Here is a 20,105-nt window from a genome sequence, read left to right as displayed (position 1 = left end):
TGAACAGCCAGTGTGAGATCATTGTGTGTCTCTGTGCATGTCGTGTCTGAGGTTTTTTTGTTTTTTTCGGGACATAAATTGAGTGAGTTTCTTTGAGTTAGTTTCTCCGGTGTATTCCTGTTTGCAATTTAGTTAAATACATCTTGGTCACTCCACCCCTTCTCCTCCCTGTCTCCCTGCTTTTTGGGGTCCTCCAATTACCACCTCGTAGTGATGGGTCCATGAGGCCTCATGAGGCGTGTCGACACACTGACACACTGTGTTGATACCGTGTCACTGACCACTGCCACCTGCTGGACCTTCAAGATCCCTGCAGCCAACCCACTTAACAGACTGAACTGACTGATAAATTGTTTTGTATATTCAACATATAAAATATACAATTCGGACTGGATATAGTCGGACTTGCCTCCACACACAGCTTGGGTTCTGGTACCAGTTCTCTCGAGAGGGGTTGGACTCTCTTCCACTCTGGAGTTGCTCACGGTGAGAGGCGCAGAGCAGGTGTGGGCATACTCATTGCCCCCCGGCTCAGTGCCTGTACATTGGGGTTCACACCGGTAGACGAAAGGGTTGCCTCCCTCCGCCTTCGGGTGGGCGGACGGGTCCTGACTGTTGTTTGTGCATATGCACCAAACAGCAGCTCAGCATACCCACCCTTTTTGGAGTCCTTGGAGGGTGTGCTGGAGAGTACTCCTGCTGGGGACTCCCTTGTTCTGCTGGGGGACTTCAATGCTCACGTGGGCAATGACAGTGAGACTTGGAGGGGCGTGATTGGGAGGAACGGCCCCCCCGATCAGAACTCGAGTGGTGTTTTGTTATTGGACTTCTGTGCTCGCCACGGATTGTCCATAACGAACACCTTGTTCAAACATAAGGGTGTCCATATGTGCACTTGGCACCAGGACACCCTAGGCCGCAGTTCGATGATCGACTTTGTAGTTGTATCATCGGATTTGCGGCCGCATGTTCTGGACACTCGGGTGAAGAGAGGGGCGGAGCTGTCAACTGATCACCACCTGGTGGTGAGTAGGCTCCGATGGTGGGGAAGATGCCAGTCCGTCCTGGCAGACCCAAACGTATCGTGAGGGTTTGTTGGGAGCGGCTGGCGGAATCCCCTGTCAGAAGGAGTTTCAACTCCCACCTTCGACAGAGCTTTTCCCATGTTCCGGGGGAGGCGGGGGACATTGAGCCCGAGTGGACCATGTTCCGTGCCTCTATTGTTGAGGCGGCCAATCTGATTTGTGGCCGTAAGGTGGTTGGTGCCTGTCGTGGCGGCAACCCCCGTACTCGCTGGTGGACACCAGCAGTAAGGGATGCCGTCAAGCTGAAGAAGGAGTCCTATCGAGCCTTTATGGCCTGTGGGACCCCAGAGGCAGCTGACGGGTATCGACTGGCCAAGCGGACCGCGGCTTCGGTGGTCGCCGAGGCAAACACCCGAGCGTGGGAAGAGTTCAGTGAGGCCATGGAAGCCGACTTCCGGACGGCTTCGAGGAAATTCTGGTCCACCATCCGACGTCTCAGGAGGGGGAAGCAGTGCACCACTAACACTGTGTACAGTGGGGATGGGGCGCTGCTGACTTCGACTCGGGACGTTGTGAACCGGTGGGCAGAGTACTTCGAAGACCTCCTCAACTCCACCAACACGCCTTCCTTGGAGGAAGCAGAGCCCGGGGACTCTGAGGTGGGCTCTCCTATCTATGTGGTTGAAGTCACTGATGTGGTTAAAAAGCTCCTCGGTGGCAAGGCCCCAGGGGTGGATGAGATCCGCCCGGAGTTCCTCAAGGCTCTGGATGTTGTGGGGCTGTCCTGGTTGACACGCCTCTGCAACATCGCGTGGTCAACAGGGAGAGTGCCTCTGGATTGGCAGACCAGGGTGGTAGTCCCTCTTTTTAAAAAGGGGGACCGGAGGGTGTGTTCCAACTACAGAGGGATCACACTCCTCAGCCTCCCTGGTAAGGTCTATTCAGGAGTGCTGGAGAGGAGGGTCCGTCAGGAAGTCGAGCCTCAGATTGAGGAGGAGCAGTGTGGTTTCCGTCCCGGCCGTGGAACAGTGGACCAGCTCTACACCCTTAGCAGGGTCCTTGAGGGTATGTGGGAATTCGCCCAACCAGTCTACATGTGTTTTGTGGACTTGGAGAAGGCGTTTGACCGTGTCCCTCGGGGAGTTCTGTGGGAGGTGCTTCGTGGGTATGGGGTACCGAACCCCCTAATACGGGCTGTTCGGTCACTATACCACCGATGTCAGAGTTTGGTTCGCATTGCCGGCAGTAAGTCGGAATCGTTTCCAGTGGGGGTAGGACTCCGCCAAGGCTGCCCTTTGTCGCCGATTCTGTTCATAACTTTTATGGACAGAATTTCTAGGCGCAGCCGAAGCGTTGAAGGGGTCCGTTTTGGGGGCCTCAGTATTGCATCCCTGCTTTTTGCAGATGATGTGGTGCTGTTGGCTCCTTCGAACGGGGCTCTCCAACTCTCACTGGAGCGTTTCGCAGCCCAGTGTGAAGCGGTTGGGATGGAAATCAGCACCTCCAAATCTGAAACCATGGTCCTCAGTCGGAAAAGGGTGGAGTGCCCCCTCCGGGTCGGGGAGGAGATCTTGCCACAAGTGGAGGAGTTCAAGTATCTTGGGGTCTTGTTCACGAGTGGGGGCAGGAGGGAGCGGGAGATCGACAGGCGGATCGGTGCAGCGTCTGCTGTGATGCGGACGTTGTATCGGTCTGTCGTGGTGAAGAAGGAGCTGAGCCAAAGGGCGAAGCTCTCAATTTACCGGTCGATCTACGTCCCAACCCTCATCTATGGTCACGAGCTATGGGTCGTGACCGAAAGAACGAGATCCCGGATACAAGCGGCCGAAATGAGTTTTCTCTGCAGGGTGTCCGGGCTCTCCCTTAGAGATAAGGTGAGGAGCTCGGTCATCCGGGAGGGGCTCAGAGTCGAGCCGCTTCTCCTCCACATCGAGAGGAGCCAGATGAGGTGGCTTGGGCATCTGATTCGGATGCCTCCTGAGCGCCTCCCTGGTGAGGTGTTCCGGGCATGTCCCACCGGGAGGAGACCCCGAGGAAGACCCAGGACACGCTGGAGAGACTACGTCACCCAGCTGGCCTGGGAACGCCTCGGGATCCCCCGGGGAGAGCTGGAAGAAGTAGCTAGGGAGAGGGAAGTCTGGGCTTCCCTGCTAAAGCTGTTGCCCCCGCGACCCGGCCCCGGATAAGCGGTAGAAGATGGATGGATGGACAATTCAGTAATAAGTTGGCAAAAGGTGAAGGTAAGATATAAAAAAAGGAAAAGAAAATAGTCATCATCACAAATATGTGTTCAAAGGAGTAGAAAGAAGTAAAAAACCTACCCCGAGTCCTACCCCTTCTTATATATGAATTGATCATTTTTCAAAATAGGAAAGAGTCTACATGTCAACAAATGCTTTTACCCTTATGTATGCTGTACTTATACATTTTTACAACTTTAGGTTTGTATATACAGTACATACTCATTGGAGCATATGTATATGTCGATTTTCTCATATTCATAATGAATGCTACATTTCATTAATATATTAAATAATCTCATCAATGTATTTCTGATGTATTGCTATATTTCATGAGTGTATCGAATTTATCAGCTTAATTCTGATTTGTGTAGTTGTCTTGTACTACTCTCGAATTCATTTTTAATCTCAGCAAGAGAGTTACTCATTTTACTGGTCCGTTTCAGAATCATTCCACAGATTTACACTTATTACAGATACACTCCTTTGCGTGATGTTTGTTCGTGTTTTAGATTTTTTTGTATAGGTTAGTACCCTTTAAATTATGACAACTTTCTCGAATTTTAAAAAGCTTCTGGATGTTATGGCAAAGGTTATTGTGTACTTTGTACATTAATTGGGCGATTTTGAAGTCAACCAGGTCATGAGATTTCATTGTTTAATTTGATAAACAGTGGATTTGTGGGTTCCGTCTATTTGGAGCCAGTGATTGTTCCGATTGCTTTGTATTGTAGTTTTAAAACAGTGTTTTACTGGCATTTCCCCATATTTCCACACAATAGGTCAAATATGGAAGTAATAAAAGTATGTGTACAAGGATCTCTTATTCAGCACACCCTTAGTTTTTGGGAGGATCCCTATGTTTGGGATATTTTTCTTTTATTATCTATTATGTAGCTGCCAGCACGGTTTTGCATCTACAACTGTTCCAAGACATTTTCATAAGGTCATTCATCGATTTGATGATGAAGTGTATACAATATCATTCACATCCATGCATTCATTTTGCAACAATCAATGTGTTCAAATAATGTGAAGATCATTTGAATGAGGATGCTTGTGGGCTTTGATTTCACAATTTTTTATTGAGAAAAATAAGATGCTCCAATGTTTTAAACTTCAGCCTGTTGCATCTTTTACAAGCAATTTCTCCTGCTGTGGAGAACACACGCTCACAATGGACGGATGAGGCTGGCGTACAAAGGAACTCCTTTGCGAGGTGGGAGAGGTTTGGGAAAGAAGTGGGTTTGGTCCTTCCAGTACAACAGCGGGTCCCGGTCACGTGCAATATTCCCCTGTGCCAGGTACCGCTGGACCTCAGATACTGCGTTTGCTGTTGCACCACCTCTTCCCAGTCTCCCCACCTCATCATCCAGATGACTCCACAGGCCACCTAAAAAACAAAACCAAACAAATTGGCATTTAGAACAGTTTCCAATAAACTAATAATGATGAGTAACATGCCTGATGTAGTTGCACAGGGCTGCGATGATGGTCCAGGCTGGGCCTCGATTGTGCACCCGATGTCACGCATGCACTCAGCCCGCAGTCTGGATATGGCCTCCGTGCACCTGGAGGAACTGCGGAATCCAAGTGATTTGAATCTGGGGTCTAGAAGTGTTGCTAAGTTTAACACACTCATAGACTCCAAACTGGAAACAGTGTCTGTGACTCGACGCTTGAGGTGTTCGTGGAGTTGTGTGACTGGCTGTGTGTGCAGGGTTGAAGCGTGGCGCTCAAGTGCATGATAAAGCATTTTCATCATCGGGATGACCTTCGAACCTGAAACTTTCCTCTCTTCAGACAACTCCACTGTAGCTTGATGGAATGGAGAAAGCACAAGTAGTGATTCTCCTATGATGGTTAACTCATCAGCTGTCAGTGGAGCCAAATCCGTCTTTAGGGAGGCCAGAGATACCCACACTGGTTCCCTCTCACCATGTAGCCTTGACAGCATTTCATAGGTACTGTTCCAGCGTTTTGGCACCTCATTGATAAGTTTCAGGGTTGGACGTCCCATCTGTTGCTGCACCTGAGCAAGCTTCTCCTTGGCTGTAGTGCGTGAACGGAAATATGTAACAATGTGCCGAGCTTTGTTCCTAATGTCTGTAAGTGCAGGGACCTGATCGCACGATTTTCTAACTAATGAATTAAGACTATGTGCAATGCAATTTGAGTGGCGTATTTGGAGGTGTCTAGTGGATGCGATCATGTTCGGTGCTGCATCAGTCACAAGACACTTTACTTTGTTGGTTTTGGCCCAGTCCTCCATCATGCCCCTTTTGACCTGGGCCAAATTGTCAGCAGTGTGATTTTGTGGAAAATATTGTACTCCCAACACTGATGAACACAACTGCATATTTGCATTAATGTAGTGACAGGTGAGTGCCAAGTAGGCCTCCATGTTCACAGAGGTCCACATGTCAGTCGTTATACTCACTGCCACAGCTTGCTGTACTTCCATTTTCACTTTTTCCCGTTCCTCCATATATTTTTCAGACACCATTTTCTTGATGGTCTGAAAATTAAACCAAAAGCAAACATTATATGGGATTCATCTACTACTTTATGGAACTCCCACACAGACCTTTCTCGTCGGCAAAACATATGAGGCTTCAAGGACCTGAATCAGCTCCTTGAACCCTTCACTCTCCACAATGCTGAGGGGCTGGCAGTCCTTGATAATGAAGTTCAGCAGTGCCTGATCGAGCAGCTGCTTCCTGGAAGCTTGATTGTCAAACATGGAGTGGAGAGTCAACTAATAATAATTACTGATTGTCAATTAATCATCAACATAGCAACCGTGAAAAGATGAGTGAACCTTTGTATACCTGGCGTAATACTGGGTGTATCACGAACTTCATTCTCATGCGTGGCCCGATAATGCCTCAGCATGGTGGAGGTGCTTCTGTTGGTGTATGACATTTCACCTGTAATGAAATGTGAATAAGAAGTAACTAAGAGTTACCTTGAAATGTATTTGGATTAGAATGGTAAAACACGTGTCAATAATCTGAGAGGCACTCAGTGCCTCTCGCCGAGAGGCTCTCGGCGACAGAAGGCGATTTGAATAAATAAATACATAAATAAATAAATACCTTATTCTCCAGGACATCAAAATAGTGCCACACGGCGGATGATTTGCGTCTCTGCTCCATAATCGGCAAGGAAGGCAAGGCACCAACACGAAGTCTGCACTGACACGAACTTCGACAAGCGAGCGTGAGTGAGGTCTGGCTTGTTTCGGCAGGTGGCATTGTGTAGCCAGACGCACTTCCTTATAAACACTGTGCGGCGGGCTTTTGCTGCGTCAACGCCCTCTGCACTGAGTCGACGCCCCCTGGACAAAGTGGCGCAGCCTGGACTGTGCCAAGCAGCCGATGCAGTCTAAACTGCACCGGTGCAGTTCACGTGTCAATTAGCAGCCTGGACTGTGTCAACACAGCCGATGTGTCAATTAGCAGCCTGGACTGTGTCAACGCAGCCGATGTGTAAATTAGCAGCCTGGACTGTGTCAACGCAGCCGGTGTGTCAATTAGAAGCCTGGACTGTGTCAATGCAGTTCACGTGTCAATCACGTGACGTAATGAAGCAGCACATGCATCGACACGTGGTTTGCTCTGTGAGCCCGGCGCATGTGTCAATGCATCGGTGTCGCTGGACCCATCACTACCACCTCGCATCGTGACAATAAATGATTGGACTTGATATCATTTCAAAAAAAACAAAAAAAAACCAACAACATTTAAAAACGATATTACAATAAAATACGGCTAGAGCCTGAGGATGAGCTTTAAGTTTTTATTTATATACAGTATATATATTTTAAGATCTCTGAGGTTCTACTTCGACTTCGGTACCTCGAGAAGCAGCTGATCAGCTGGCCCGAGGCAACGTGCAGGAGCGTAGGATCGGTGAATCTCAGAGAGGCAAAGTGGGGTCAGACAGCAATTTTATGCAACGATGGCTGTTTCAAAGTGCTCTATAAATACAGTTGAGTTGAGACTACTAGATTTGAAAACGAATAGCAGAACCTTAAAATGAAGTTGAAATCAATTTAAGTCAAGTCAAGACAACGTAACAGTATTTAGCTCATTGCCTCTACTAACTCAGTGTCCTCTTAATCATGTGACACCTCAATGGTTTTTGTAAAAAAAAAAAAAAAAAAACTGGCGTAAAAGACACTCAAAACCAAGACATGTCAAGTTCACAACATATACAGTACATTCTTGATCTGTCCAAACTGTGGGGCGTTGCTATAAAGTACTTTTGCAAAAATCGAAGACTTTGGGACTATGTATTCGTTACCATGATTGTCAAACCATTTTATTGATATAGCATGCTTTACTTCCCTGAGGCCAAAGATTAGCACATCCCTCCTTCTGCTTCCGGAGGTGGTCGATCTAAGACTGGTACTGCTGTAGTCCAGCAACAATGGTTCTTCACAGGTTTCTCCAAACATGCATCATGATAAAAATGAATGCTTAAAATAACTACTTGGTCATGTCAGCGTAAACATTTCAGCAAGTGAATTGACTGCATTTACCTGTGATATGTTCGACTTTGGTCTTGCGTTTATAACGAACAACGTGGGATGTCTCCTGAGATTCTGGAGCAGAAAAAAAAATCTATTGATCTAAATATAAATAGATTATATGGAGTAAGTCCTGTATTTTGTGGATCGTGTAAAATCAGACGAGCGATATTGTATTTTAGCACGCCATCGACTTCATCAGGTCATAACTAGCACAATTTGCGGGGACAATTTACAGGGAACTGCGGTAAGAGGAATGTGTGCTCCTCTGTTGCCAAAGAGCCCACAGAGTCGGGCAGGACACAACAAAACTTTGCAGGACATGTACAAAAACAAGAACAAGCCTAATAAAGACGATGTATCTTAGTTGCTGGATCTGGAATTCCAAGTAAGACAAACTTCATGTGAGGAAGGAGCAGGACAGGCCTACTAAGATCTTGCAGGCTTATCTCTATTTTAAAGTGCTAGGCCATTTAGGTATATATTATTTCCATAATTAATGCACTTTGGACACAAGACTTTATGCAAAGTAAGGGTATTAATTTTGAGGTGCAATGCGACTGGAGCAAGCCCACAATAAGATTTTCTGCGCAGTACCACTGTGGAGTGGACCCGCACATTCTCGTGGTTCTGCATCCATGGAATTGCATATTGCCAGATTTTTAAAAAGGCAATATTTTAAAATAACGTGTATTTACTTATTTATTGATCACAGCCCCACCACATTTTTCATTGCAAATGTATATTGAATGTCAATCAATGTTTTTACAAAAATTGGGGGGGTTGACCCCCCCCCCCCCCACCCCCCTCTAATGGATTTAACTGGGGGTCAATAATACACAAATTTTTGCTATTCAGGGGCCAGCCCTGTTTCTATCGCTTGTGTGTATCGCTCAACCAAGTTTGAAGGATATGGCAGTCGAAATCCCTTATTTTGATCCTTTCATGGTTTCGTAGGATGGGTGCTATGTATATAGTATAAAAAAAGAAAACAGCAAGGATTCCACCAGACGAGCTTTAGGACAGTATACTTTGGGTTATTTCCATCAAGAAAATCCATAAACCAGGTCAGCCCACTGATGAGCCCTCTTTCCCGCTGCATTGTGCTGATGGTCTATGCTTTAAATGGAAAACTCCATGTCTTGAGTCAAACACGATCAACATGTGAGTCACAGGTAATTACAGTTTTTACAGCTACACCTTTAGACTTGTTTTATTAGTTGGCATTTTAACTGCAGGCCATGCCGTATACTGTCTTGGATTTTAAGCAATTGTCCTTATGAAAAAAATTAAACTTTCGCATTTTAGTATTTCCTCAGAGTCAGGCGTCAAACATTATGGTTAAAAAAAGGACAGTTGAAGGCAGATTCAATTCCTCACAAAAAAATGGAACCATTTACATGCAACGCACCATGGTAAATAAAATTGTTTGCTTGGGTATGACTTAATGTCACATTTACTTTAGATTTGCCTTTCTAAAGTGTAAAAAGTGGCTTGTTGGAGTTTGCGCAATGCTGCATTTATGTACCTGGGAAGCCATCTGTCACCGCTGAGGCCAAAGCTGTTTCTGGGGGAATTTTTGACTGATGACGTTTTGACTGAGGCTGTGTTAGTCAATTGGTATAATTCCATAGACTTGATAGATGACTTCCCCATGCTGCTTTGTCTAAAGCCTGATTCTGTAATTCCATAATTTACAGACAACCTTTTTCCTGATTTTGTTGCTTTTTCATCTTTTATCTGACATGTGAGGAGGTAGAGCATATACTGTAAAAGCAGGGGTGCCCAAAATCCGTCCTCAAGGGTCGTTGTCCTACATACAAACAACAAACATACTTGACTTGACTTGACATGTTTTAGTAGCTGCACATGTCTTCTGTAAAGAGTAAATGAATAAAGCGTGTATATAAAATCGTCATTGTGCTTTTAAATTCCCAAATGGAAATCTTGTAGCCTCCTATGTGATGTGCTGCAAGTCCATCAAGAAAGTATGCTGCAGTTTGTTATTGATGTCACTCTTGTCTAATAACATTAGTAATACAGTTTTTGTTTTGAAAAAAAAAAGTAGTTTTCTGAGAAAGTTCAACACAAAAATGGGAAATAATACAACAATACTGTGTCAGGTTCCATCAAAATCCATTAAATAAGCTGAAGATGCAACTCTCGTTTGGAAAATCGTTTCCTTTTTAAATTGAACGCAACCTATTTTGCCGATATCAATTCTTTGTTTACAAATTCCCCACAAAAAAAAGACATTTGTTTGGAAAAGATGCTGCGAGATGAAAGAATTGTAAATCGCTCAGTCGCCCGGCAGTGGTAGCCAAAGTCAATCAGCATCCAGCAATTCCATTTAAAATTTTGGGGTTTCCTTTTATGAGGACTTTTTGAGAATCTCAGCACTTGCTCAAATAACAGGAATTGGGCCTCCAAGTTACAACACTTTTAACAACTGCGGCGAGAAAGGATTGATGGGAAAAAAAATTATGAATTCTGCTCCATTGTATCAACAGAGCGCAAGTCCACAAGATGTGGTTTAATCGCCCTTCAGACTGAAACAAATAAGCACTGGAAAGATGGGTATGGTTGTGGTGTTTTGTATTTATTCAGACTTTATTGATTTCTGATGCGGTTATGGACAATGAATTCTTGTTTTAAAAAAATTTAACAACCGCAGAAAAACGTAATTTTCCAAATTGGTTATCTTTAAGTTATGAAAAATAATAATTATACAAAAGCCGAATGGTTTACTTTTTTATATTAAGCAATAAACTGATATGACATGTCTTTGTTCACTGATTAAAATATTGCAGTTTGTCTTCCCATTTTTGTATTGTCTGCATCTGGAGCCAGTCCCGTGCACTTCATCAAGAGACTTGCTCATCACGCCCTGGTTTTCTCACATATGGATTCCATTTAGCGCGACACAGACTTACACAGAAAGGCAGCTGGCAAGGTTTACGACTGTTTGATGGTCAATCCAACTGATTCGTATATTGCTGTTCTCACATAAATCTGTTCCGAATGTGTGGATATGTTCAAGGTTGAAACGGACTTGGCTCGAAAAACCACACACCTCATGCAGCCTGAGCATACACACATTTACCCGTTCTGTTAACAACTCAATTAGACATAAATACTGAACAGGTTATGACGGAGGAAATGACAGGGGGAACATGTACGTATGTGGCTACATACACAAGATGATTTTATTATTTATTTATTTTTTGTACAGGCAAATTTGAGTTCGGTGCTGTCTTTAGGAGACAAATGTTCAAACATAATTACAATTTTGTCAGTGTGTGCATGTGTTTCTGTGTCTATGTAGGAGGGTCTGTGGTGTGTCTGGCCCGAAGCCAAAAACCCGTTCACGAAACGCACGCTTCTGTGTTAAGAATCAAGAAAACATTCACCTTTGTCAAATAAGATTAATTTTGCTGTAGCATTTAGGTCATCAAAGTACTGCCTAAATAAATAGAAACATTACAACAAGGTTGACATAGCATTATTCTACTGTCATCTTTATGGTAGGAGATATTGATAATGACATGAACAATGCTACCCTCTTATTCCTCGCTTTATTATCAATACCATCAAATTAAATGTAAATGAAATCGATCCAAAACATAAAATCAAAAACATATTAAAATTAAATTCATGAAACGTTATTTACATGGCTGTGATCTCACACCTGGTATCTTACCTCTAATCACAAACCATTTCTGTACCATTGCCAAGGTATGTCCATCCTCTTAATTATGTCGTAATAAAAATACATCGATCTGAACTGACCTTAAACACAGAATGTGAATGCCCTGAAGCGATGCTCAAACTGTCTGATTATTGGCGGGAATCAGTCCGCTCGTCTCCAGAAGTGGATGGAAGAAAATCAAAGACAGTCTGTTTGGGAAAGGATGGATGGAGGGAGGGAGGGAGGAACGCTGGAGGCATGAATAAAAATCAAAATAAAACTTGTATTTAAAATTACACAGTTTGCCTGGAACTTGACTTTGCCTTTAGCTTAAATCTAACAAACAATGCCACCGATAAATTGTGGAGCAACACGCAGAGTCGTAGACAGAAGAAACCAATACTTTCAAGTATATTGTCTTTATCTTCTGCAAAGAAAGGCCATATTAGCCTATTGCAGCTCACAAAGTAGTAGTTTATGACTGCCTCATGTATAGCCGAAGGATTTAAAAAATATCAGAATCTGATATTTTTCATATTACAGAAGACTGACGGGGGGGCCCGGTGTTTGACTGGTTAGCGCAGGGGTGCCCATTAGGTCGATCTTGATCTACCGGTAGATCTAAGACAGGTCCCAAGTAGAGCCGGGGAGTGTCGAGGAGAAAAAACAAACAACCATTTGTGTAATGGTGTAAGTGGTCTGGAACATCATCTGTGTCCACGGAAAAGGTGAGGGAAAACAAAGCGATGTCCTTCTCAATGGCTGCAAAATCTCGAAAGCATTGTCTGAACTCTTCAGCCAGAGATGAAATAGCTGATGCGTACCTCCTCGTTTGCGCACTGACATTGCTCTGTGGGAATGTGGTCATGATTTTTTGCAGCGCTGGAAAGTGTGCAGTATTGGGTTGGGTCTGCGACAGATGTCTTTCAAACTATTTCAGCTTAATTCCAAAGGCTTTGATATATGAATATAATTGTCTTATGACTGTGTCGGGTCCCTGGAGACTGGTGTTGAGGATATTAAGGTGCTTTGTAATATCAACCAGAGAACCCAAACCAGACAGCCACATAGGGTCACTTAGTTCTTGCATAGGTTGTCCCTTTTCAGCCAAAAACTCACAGATTTGCTGCCTAAGAGAATAGAAGCGTGACAGTGCAGAACCCCGACTGAGCCAGCGCACGTCAGTGTAATAGACAACATCTCCATATTCCGCATGAATCTCACTTAGAAACTGTTGAAACTGACGGTGGCATAGCGCTCTGGAGCGGATATAGTTAATAGTTGTTATCACCGGTTTCATAACATGTTCGTATCGGATATGTTTGGCACACAGAACTTACTGATGAATGATGCTTACAGCTTTAACCCCTTCTTCACTTACTTTGTTACTTATTTGTGTTGCTAGTCCACTTCGATCGCCGGTCATGGATGGTGCACCATCACTAATAATCCCAGAAATTTTATTCCACGGGAGTTTCATGTCATTCACGGCAGCGCAAACAGAAGAGAATATGTCTGTTCCTCTTGTTTGGGTTTTCAGGCTCTGGAGGTCCAGTAGTTCTTCAGTCGTGTTCATTTCATTGTCCACTCCCCTCAGAAAAACAAGTAACTGAGCAGTGTCCGAGGCGTCTGTGCTTTCATCGCAAGCCAGCGAAAAAAAATCAAACTCTTTTCCTCTGTCTCCCAATTATCGTTTGATGTCCGCTGAGAGTTCTTCAATCCTGCGTGCCACAGTGTTACGTGCCAGGCAAACTATTGCTGCTTCTCAGGGCATAATTTCTTCAACATCGTCATCATGCAGTCGTTGAAAGGTTTGGAATGTTTTGCGATCAGCGTTGCTACCGTGTAACTGGCCACTGTGGCGTTTTCGTTTGACTCTCGACCTCTTGCAAAATACTACTGCTGTGAGGTTAAACGAGCAGAACTGATTCAATTTCTCTTGCGTTCCTTGCCTGTAATCATGTCGTACATGTCAGCGTGTCTTGTTTGGTAATGTCGCTTGACATTATAATCTTTAAAAACAGCCACTGTGCCTTGGCAAATGAGGCAGACACAGTTGTTGCGTATTTCATTGAAGAAATAGTCCAACTTCCATCCATCCTTGAATCGTCGTCCCTCGCAGTCAATTTTCCTTTTTCTGTTGATTGTCGCAATTTTAATAAACTGTGAGGTTAAAATGTGCACGGAGTGATGTCTCGTAGAGTGCTACTGCCCGCTAGTGTCTAAATGCTATTACTCATTTAGTGAATGCTAATACTCATTTAGCCACTAGAGGGAAGCAGCACTCTATGAAACAGCACTCACCAGTCAACGAGCCCAACCTGCGGGCCAGACGGCACTGATTTTATGACAGAGGCCGAAGGCCTGATGAAATTCGACCGCGGGCCGGAATTGGCACACGGGCCGGACTTTGGACGTGGCTGCTCTAAATTGTCCCTAGGTGCGAGTGTGAGCACAAATGGTTGTTTGCCTCTGTGTGCCCTGCGATTGGCTGACAAACAGTTCCGGTTATCCCCTGCCTGCGGCCCACGTTGGCTGGGATGGGCTCCAGCATGCCCTTGTGAGGATAAACGGATCAGAAAATGGATGGATGGACAGAAGCCTGGCATTTGTACAGGGGTGTGAAGAATTTGTATAACCACTTTGTAAGAGAAGGGTGCACTGCATGTTTTCTTGCATTTGTCAAATGCTTCAAAGTGTCTTCAATTGGGAAATGCGTTGAATTTCTTTGTTTTTTGTGTGTGCTAAAAAGGACTTAAAGCGAAAGCAAAATACAGCCGTAACTGTTGAGCACCACACAGAGAGAACTCAATCACTTTGAAAAGAGTCCAGTTAGTCTATGCTTCAGCACGTGGTGATGGCTGGGATTTAAGTTGTTTTTAGGACAAAGCTGTGCAGGAAGCAGATGGAGTTGGGAGCCAAACACACACTGAGCCTAATGTCAACAGCAAACAAACCTCCAAGATACCTCTCCTCCCAAATTCCTTCTAGACTTGATCGCTTTGCCGGTTATTTTTCTGCCATCATCCTGATTCGGACCTCTGGAGTAGTAAGAGTGATTCTGGTCTTAGACACCCAGGAGACATGCTGTGTGACAGAGAGATGTAAAACATCTCAAGTTGGTTTATTTTTCCAATTTTCTTTCTTCCCTTCATGGTGAGCTACATAGCAGGTGAAAATAAATACAGTGGAGGAGTTTCATTTGAAGATCAGCTGAGTTTTTTGTTGTTGTTGTACAATACATTGATGGTTAACATATGTTTGCGCTAGGTGCGGATTCACTTGTGTGCCAAACTCATAACTTCTAACTAATCACAGGCAGTGTTACGTAACAGTATTGTGTACAACCAGCACAGACTGCATAAATTGTGTGACATCTGGATCTAAAGAGAGGGAAAAAAAGGCGTTCATGTGTTTTTTTTTTTCCAGTTGATGTTACTGCTAATGTAATTTGTTGTATTGTATTCACGGCCAGGACAGGAAGAATTGAAGCGAAATGGTGAATCAGTCAAATGGCAAAGCCACGTCAATGTACCAAATGTGGAAAGTCGTCATCTGGTGATTTCACAACTAACATATTTGGTCTTAGTGGTCTCAGTGTTTGGCCCAAGGCGGGTGGTGGATGAACTCAAGTGTCTTGGGGGACGGGTGATTTAGAATCTGCATGGTGAAGAAGGAGCTGAATCGTGACACGAAGCTCCGTATTTACTAACAGATCTACTGTATGTTCACAACCTTACCTATTGTCAAAAGTTATGATTAGAAACTGAAAGAAGACAACGCGGTCTCTCAACTGATCTAGGTGTTCCAAGTGACCGAGAAGTGCATTCACTTGTTAACAGGTGGTGCAGCATACAGGGCTAGAACGAAGTGCGGGTGGAGAGCTGGCTGCTGGGAAAATAATCAGAACAAAAGAATCTTTGGAAAGTCAATTGCAGAGACGACAGAACCGTCCATTCAGACTCATGTCCTCGGAAGATGTGGGGGCTGTTGCGGTACCAGATGGAAATCCATGAAATCATTTCATTTAGAACGTAGGAGTTCAGTTAGATGTATTCATTTATTTGTGATTGTTGTTCAAATCTTGGTTGTTTTTATTTCTTGGGCTCTTAATTTAAAATATACGATAAGATGGTTTAATTCAATTGTGTTGCTAAGACAAATGTGACACTAAACTCCAACACACAAGGCGATCCTTCATGAACTCATGTTATGAAGTTGAAAGGTGATCATTATTCATGATGTTTCACTTTGTTCGTCATTCACTACTCAGAGGAATCCTCTGAACAATCAGAATCTTTTTTTTTTTTTTTTTTAATGTATTGGGGAATTGCTTAAGTGTGAAGAAAAGCTAGCCTTTGACTGTTGGACTTCCACCCATCTTTCTTGTAAATGACAGAGACTTTTGAGGATGCACCTTTACAATGGAACGACTGCTTAATTTAACCGTCGGTGATGAGAGTCGCTGATTTGAGGGATTTTTTTATAGTTTAGGACTGAAAAATAACTGCAAATAGTATAAATCAAATTTCTCCCCAAAATGATTTTTTTTCTATAAAACTGAGTTTGGCGGGTGGAAAGTTGTTTACGTAAGACTGCTGTGGCCTTGTTACAATGATATTGTGTAAGTCTTGAGCTGAAAAGGAAAAAAAAGGGCTGTTTTCCAGATACTTTTATGATCTTCAACCCGTTATCCCACCCTGTCCCTCATCAGTATCACCCAGCAGTGGCCTGATGAAATACTCAAGACTCTCCAGAGCACTTGAGTAAGGCCAGAGCAAGGTCAAGCACACCGCCTTCAACAAGTCCAATGTGTTTTGGGGTTGTCTAATTTAATTTCTATTGTTAATTACAATAATAATAATACTGTAATCCATTACATATGCAAGCGCCTTTCGAGACCCTATTGATGGCCAATACAAGCAGAAAGGCTTACGTAACCACAAATGGATGGACCGTTAATGGCCAAATCGAATTATCTATGAAACACAGATGCAATTTTGAATTGGCTAGATTCTTAATTATTATGCGGCTTTCTCACAGAGTTGATTGACATGGGCCATTTCAAAATAGCAAGGTGTAAATATGAGGTAAAATAGTCATTTGGACTCTGTTGCTAGATTTAGATCTAGATCATCACTTGATGTACATTCAGCAGGCCAGAGATTCGACTGATGCTAACTGTTTGTTGAACTAAGTGTTCTATGACTAAATGACATCGCTCAGGGAGGGAAACATTAATTAAAAGGGCCATGACAATCTTCTCACACAGCTATTGTCTCTTCATACTAACTAACCCCATGGTACAAGCACACAGTTTCAACCCACTCAGCAAGAGTGCACCACAACTGCCGTCTAAAGTAAAAAAGTAACAACTGCTCTAATGACCGCACAGAGCTGACTTTGTGCTGGACGTTCCGTTCTTTTATTATCTTTGCTAAGCACATAAGTGCAAAGATGAAAAATAATGATGGATGAACATCCACTATATTAAAATTAGTTAATCTTTTGTATTTTGTTGTCTTTTTTTTTTTAACTCTTCTGGGTGGCACTGCCGTTTTAAAGAAAGGGCTTTAAGAAATGCCAAGCCAGTGTGCTTTCAGCCCTATGGTGAACAGACCGTGTCATCTAAAACACAACAACTGCTTCATGAATCATCTTGAAGCTTCATTTCCATGCTCCACCAGCCTGCACGTGTCGGTTAAAAAAAAAAAAACACCACTGTGCTGATTCACAGTGCCTCAGGCCAGACTGGGAAGTAAAATATTGGGCCCAGAGAGTAAGATCTCATTCACACTTTCGCATACTAGAAAGCCAACATCACTGCAGACAACAAAGTCATCCACGTGATCGCAAGTTTATTCCTTCCCTGACTTGTGAACTCAGAATCTCCTCCGCCTGGGGTAGGACTCCCTTGACTCCAATGAAAACCATTGCCAGTTGTCCTTTCAGCTTGACACTCGGCTCATGCCTGTTGTAGGAAATATAGATGGCCGTCGCTTCATGAAGCCATCGGGACCACAGCATCCACAACTATGCAATTGTAAACACTACAGTCGACACCCCGCACAGTTTGGCTAGACCTATACATTTTATCATTGAGAATAATAAGAATATTACATACAGTATATCATTGAAGCACATAATTATGTGATGAGACGTAATCTCTCACTCACGCACGCACACACACACACACACACACACACACACACACACACACACACACACACACACACACACAATTACAGTCACATTCAGACATTCATTTCCTGAAGACTACCCCTCAACTTATTACAAGTCTTTGGTCAAAAATCAAATGATATACATGATGAGTCCTTGCTTTCTGATCCCTGAAGGAGAAAAGCACATCCAAAAATCTGACTGGGTAAGCAGATTTATATCCCGACAAATGCAAACACACAATGACATCTGCTAAATCCACACAGTCATGATAGAAGCAACATGTTGGCCACATATGCAAAGCAAACTTCCCAGTATTGATGTGTCTGCCTGATAATTTTTCTGTTTGTTTATTCCATGGAAATGAGTGAGGCCTGCCTTGGCGGGCAGATGACAAAGATCAAAAGTGTTAGCAAACATTGGCAACTACACACTGCATTTCTCTACATTTACTAAAAAGAAATTGCTCAGAGAATTTGTGTTGAGTGTGTTTGATCATCCTCCTCCAGGAAGAAGATTAGATTTTTTTTCTGCGGTATCAATTCAACTCTATTATAGTTACATACCTTTTTACTTGAAAAAGAAGACTGAACAGAGACCTAATTCCCATACCGACTGTTTTTCAGCATGCAAATGTTAAGACAGGGAGTTTTTTTTTTTTAACCACAGGGTATTCGTGATGAAACAAGAGTTATGAAGGAAAGCAAAATGTTGTATTTTGTAGTTCGAAAATTTATGGTGAGATTTTGTCTAAAGCCTCAGTTTTCTTTCAGTTGATGTTGCTAGATTTGATATAAAGGCCGAGAGTTATCTTAACTTTCAGACTTTTAGGGTCCCTCCATAAACCATTTCCCATTTATCACGAGTGTTATTGTAAATCTAACCAAACTGATACATTCCTTTTTATTTATTTATTTAATTTTTGGCCATAGAATGATAGTGCTCATGTCTCCCCATGAATAGATCACTAGGGAGATATGCTTGAGCGCAATAGTGAGCTTCCAAAAAGCCTTACTCTCTGCATCATCTCGGAAAAGATGTCACACACACTAAACTGCAAGTGTCATCAACTGCAGAGAAAGAGATTTCAATTTACTCCCCGCAATTTGAATTAGTCATTCACTGTATCTAATCATACAAAGTCATCCACTTATTTTCATAGTTGAATATTTGTAATTGTGCATGTGTCTTTTAAAGCATTCACCTTACAATTTTGACCAACAAAGCTTCAATATGTAGCCAAAGGTGGGAGTAGGTTGTTTTCGAGTCTTTATGTTGAAGGTTCAGGCAAATCCCAAGTTGCAGTGGAAAACGTCAAGTGTGTCCCACCTACATTTCAAGCACGTTGAGTCATTACTTCACTTAAGCAAGTTGTAAATCAAGTCATACAATCTGATTCGATCATAGAATACAGCATACTAAATTTATAGTTAAAAAAAAACACGGATAATAGCGCAAAAATAAATAAAGTATACAATTTACTCATACCAACAAATTGCTTTTTTCTTCGTCGTGTTTAAGAGTGTTGACAGTTACAGTTGAGTTTGAAATGTGATGTTAAAATAATTCAATTCACAATGCACTCTATTTTATAATCCCACTTGTTCTTTTAATGTTTACTAGGTGTAAATGTTCTTTTTTACTGTTAAGATTAGTAAACACGACTTTAGTTTTTTATTGAGAATATACTGTATGTTATGACTAATAAGCAAGACGGTATGGCTTGGCTTGTGACTTGCCTAACCCAAGGAATGACTTGATTGAATTTTAGCAGGGTCTTACCTCGATTTACTTGATTTCCCCACCACCTCTGTATCTCCCCTAGATGTTTAAAAATACAGTATAGGATTTGTTTTGAAAACAAATCCATTTCAGAAAAACAATATCGATTGAAGACGGTCATTTTATTTGCGACTGTCCGTGTGTGCAGTTATGCACATGTGAGTGTGTGTGGCCTCTGTCGAAGTAAACACAAGCCATGTGTGTGCTTCCACATCTTTAACACCTTGCTAGCCAGTGCAGGGAAGACAACAGTGTCCTTTTCACCCTGCCGCCTTGGGCATTTCACAACACTTCATACAATGGACGAAGGTCAAAGGTCAATCAGGGTCATGTGCTCAATAATCAGCTACTGCCTCTCCAGGTCTCAGCACTATGGAAAAAAGCTTGGATTTAAATTCAGAGAATAAGGGAGGAAACGGCGCCAGGGGTGCCTGCGTATGTGTTTGTGTCTGAGGTGGGGATAAAGAGATGTTGAAACTTGGCCCGATGATTGGAAAACCAATAAAAGACGAACGGGAATAAATAGAGAAGGTGTGTTCGTGGAAGGAGCGCTGACGGGTCAGTGCTGTGTGAACACAAGCTCACACTGGCTAATCAGTGCATCAACAAGTCAATGCATCTGACACTAAAGACACCATTCAACATGTACCGGTAGC

The 20,105-nt window shown here is 43.1% G+C and overlaps 2 long non-coding RNA genes across 2 annotated transcripts; one reads left to right on the top strand and one right to left on the bottom strand.

Annotated features, from left to right (window-relative positions):
- The first annotated feature begins 7,195 nt into the window (after window positions 1-7,195).
- Window positions 7,196-7,528, top strand: LOC127601309 (uncharacterized). The gene is made up of 2 exons (XR_007962527.1): window positions 7,196-7,326; window positions 7,357-7,528. It is a non-coding gene; the product is annotated as an uncharacterized LOC127601309 (long non-coding RNA).
- Window positions 7,529-7,597: 69 nt separating this feature from the next.
- On the bottom strand, window positions 7,598-19,636 carry LOC127601307 (uncharacterized). The gene is made up of 3 exons (XR_007962525.1): window positions 19,450-19,636; window positions 7,812-7,874; window positions 7,598-7,717 (listed from the first exon to the last, which is right to left on the bottom strand). It is a non-coding gene; the product is annotated as an uncharacterized LOC127601307 (long non-coding RNA).
- Between the last annotated feature and the right edge of the window lie 469 nt (window positions 19,637-20,105).

The sequence above is a fragment of the Hippocampus zosterae genome, chromosome 5, assembly GCF_025434085.1.
Source record: "Hippocampus zosterae strain Florida chromosome 5, ASM2543408v3, whole genome shotgun sequence".
Lineage (NCBI taxonomy): Eukaryota > Metazoa > Chordata > Actinopteri > Syngnathiformes > Syngnathidae > Hippocampus > Hippocampus zosterae.
Note: the sequence above shows the minus strand (reverse complement) of the source record. Positions and strands in the feature narration are given on the sequence as shown.